Source organism: Chrysochloris asiatica, unplaced genomic scaffold, assembly GCF_000296735.1.
Source record: "Chrysochloris asiatica unplaced genomic scaffold, ChrAsi1.0 scaffold00052, whole genome shotgun sequence".
Taxonomy (NCBI): Eukaryota; Metazoa; Chordata; class Mammalia; order Afrosoricida; family Chrysochloridae; genus Chrysochloris; species Chrysochloris asiatica.
In genome coordinates this window covers 18,454,206-18,457,895 of record NW_006408570.1, presented here as the reverse complement: position 1 = coordinate 18,457,895, position 3,690 = coordinate 18,454,206, and positions in this window count along the sequence as shown.

Genomic DNA, 3,690 nt, shown 5'->3' with positions numbered 1-3,690 from the left:
GTTGGGGGTCTTCCTCTTTTTCTCTGACCCTCCACCTTACCCAGCTTCTTCTAAGTGTACGATGCTTTTGCAGTGAGTAGTGCTCTGGCAGGATGAAGACTATGTGGTATACTAGTGGGCTGGAGTTGAGGGTTCAAGATGCGATTACCAACAGATAGTAGGGTCTATCTGTAGAGATAACCCAGTGGAACCATACCTGTTGCTCTCTGACTCATTGTAACCCCACAGGACAAAGTAGAACTGTACAGGCACCACCCTTGAAAATGGTTAATAATCTGTAAGTGAGGAGATCTTTAAATTCCTAGATGTAAATTCAAGAGAACCTAACAAAACAAAGCAATTGCTGTCAAGTCCATTCGGACTCATGGTAACTCCCTGCATATAGAGCAGCACTGCGCTTTACAGGATTTCCAATGGCTGGGACCTCTCAGAAGCAGACTTTTCTTCTGAGGTCGGAACTCTTTCCACTGCTGTCAAGTCCATTCCGAATCATAGGGACCCTAGAGAGCCGAGTAGAACTGCTCTGTGTACTAAACAGGTCAATTTATATCATACTCTACTTGAGCTCTGGTAGCGTAGTGGTTACGAATCGGGCTGCGAACCTTAAGGTCAGTAGTTCGAAACTACAAGCTGTTCCGCGGGAGAAAGATGAGGCTTTCTGCTCCCATAAAGATTTACAGCCTCGGAAACCCTGTTCAGGGTTGCTATGGGTCGGAACCGACTCGACGGCACTTAACAACAACAACAACTATTTGAAGATAAAAGAAATCTTATTTGGGATTCCTCTATTCATTCACTACTCAGTTACCATCACACTCAACTATATGAAAACTTCCTAACTCAACTCTCTAGAGCAGTCAGATTTTTTAAAATACTAATCTAAGGAGAATACTGAAAGTGCCATGGACTGCCAAAAGAACCAATAGATCCGTTTTGGAAGAAGTGCAGCCAGAGTGCTCCTTGGAGGCCAGGATGGCTAAGCTTCGTCTCTCCTACTTTGGACACATTGTCCGGAGAACAGTTGCTGGAGAAGGATGTCATGCTGGGTAAGGTGGAGGGTCAGAGAAAAAGAGGAAAAACCCCAATGAGATGGATTGGCCAGGTGGCATCATTGATGGACTCAAGTGTGGCAGTGGTAGTGAGGTTGGCCCAGGATCAGACATTGTTTCGTTCTGCTGTGCATGGGATTGTTATGAGTCGGTTCCGACTCGATGGCACCTGACAATAACAACAACAACAACAACAACAACAACAATCTAATCAAAGTCCTGGTATGGTGCTGTAGGATAAGCAGTGGACAACTAACCACAAGGTCAGCAGTTAAAACTCACCAGCTACTCCTAGGAAACCCTATTATGAGTCAGAACTGATTGGATGGCACTTAACAACAATAGCAACAACAATCTAATAAAAACTTTCATTGGAAAACCATTGTTCTTAGTATCAAGCCCTCTGTAGGATCAGCACTGGACTAAGAACCACAAGGATGGCAATTCAAACCCTATACAGAGTTGCTATGAGTCGGAACTGACTCAGTGGCACTTCACAATAACATTGCCATCAAGTTTTATCAAGTTTGCCTCCGGGGTCACTGTAGAAATTTCTACCATCCTCACTCCCTAAGCTCAGCCACAGCCTTCCCTGCCTGTCTTCATCATAAAACCCTTGCCTTTGGGGAGGCATTCTGTCTTCCTTATAACCCTTTCTCCATAATTTTGGCGAACATACACAATTCCAGTGATTCTCAATTCTCACTTTCAAAGTCAGTTTCCTAGGAAAAGGCACTACCAGATAATACCTTCTTTGCCCTTGTGGTGCAGGGGATAAATGTTTGACTGTTAACAAAAAAGGTCAGCATTCAAGCCCACCAGCCACTCTGCATTACAGAGATGATGCAGTCTGCTTCTGTAAGATTACAGCCTTGAAAACCGTATGAGATAGCTCTGTTCTGCCCTATAAGGCTATTATGACTCGGAATTGACTTGATGGCAATAGGTAGTTACTTTTATTTTTTAGTTTTGGCAAGGTTTCACTATGCTTTCTATCACACTGTAATTACTACTTGTTTAATATCTGTCTCCTTTGCTAGACTGTGAACAAGGACCACACGTCTCTTCAGTGCTCAGCAACAAGCAGAGGACCTGGCCAATAGCTGTTGTTAAGTGCCATGAAGTAAGTGCTGGCTCATAGCAACCCTGTGTAGGGTTTCTGAGGAGCAAAGTCTGGGTTTGAACTGCCAACCTTCTGGTTAGCATCCCAGCACTTATCCTAGATGTTCGATAAATATTTGTTAAATGAACACACATTATGTGCTTACCATATGCACTGAATATTGGGGAGACACTGATGAATAAAAGAGAGTTCCTGCCTTCACAGAGATCAGATGTGTAAGCCAACCACTCCTACCAGCTATCATACATGCTTTGACCAAAAGTGGGTATCAGGTGACTTGGAAGGAGGGAGGAGCAAGTGCCAACTCTCAGAAATCATGAAAACAAGCATTTCCACTTACCATGTGTCAGGTCCCGAACCAGATGTATTTGTACAACAATATCTTCCTTATTCAAGTCTCATGACAACCCTATGAGGCGGACTTTTGTTTTTTTACTGAGTGGTGAAGAACCTTTAACCAAGGCCATAGTCAGTAGCTGAATCTAGCTTGCCAAGGTCTTGTGGCTCCCAATTAGAAATATATACATTTATTTCTATAGACATATAACTAACAGCTGACACAGTCAGGCCCTGTGCCTATGTGTCTAGCCACAGCCTGTTAATAAAATAGAGTCCCATAAGTCCCGGTATGGCGCTGTAGTATAAACAATGGACTGCTAATCACAAGGTCAGAGGTTCAAACCCACCAGCTGTTCCTTGGCAACCCTATACAGGTTTGCTATGAGTCAGAACTGATTTGACAGCACTTAACAACAACAACAACAATGGCTGATTTAAAAATAGATTTAAAATTTATAAATTGCTAAATATGTAATGTAATGTTATCTTTTCCCACATGTGGCATGTGGTTATTTGAATAGATAGTATATTCTCACGGTTAAAAAAAAAAAAAAAAAAAAAATCAAATTTCTCAATCCAATCTCCCATTGGCTGAGACCCAGATCATAAGTTGCCATGCCTGTTATAAATACCTTGTGTATGAATACAGAATGTCTCTATGAATATATGAACAGATAGAAATATATATTGTTATTTCCCCTACTTTTCCCACAAAAGATGGCATACCTTACATACAGTTCTGTACCTTGTTTTTATTTTTTCCAGTTAGTGAGATCTCTTGAAGTTCTGTATCAGCACATCATTCTTGCTTTGTGGCACAGTATTCCATTCAGTGGATAAACTGCAATTTGTTTAACCAGTTCCTTATTGATAGACATTTGGATTGTTTCCAAATTTTTGTTACTACAAACAATACTGCAATGAATAACTTTGTACATAGGTCAATTAGCACATGTGCAAGTATATCAGCAGGATAAATTTATAGGAGTGGTATGACTAGGTCAAAGGGTATATGCATTTGTAATTTTGATATATATAAAGACAAACTGTCCTTTATATGGATGAAACTGATTTACATTCCCATAACAGTGGATAAGAGCACCTGTTTTCCCAGAGCTTCTCAGCACTTTGTTGTTGTTGTTGTTAAGTGCCATCGAGTCGGGTCCGACCCATAGCGAC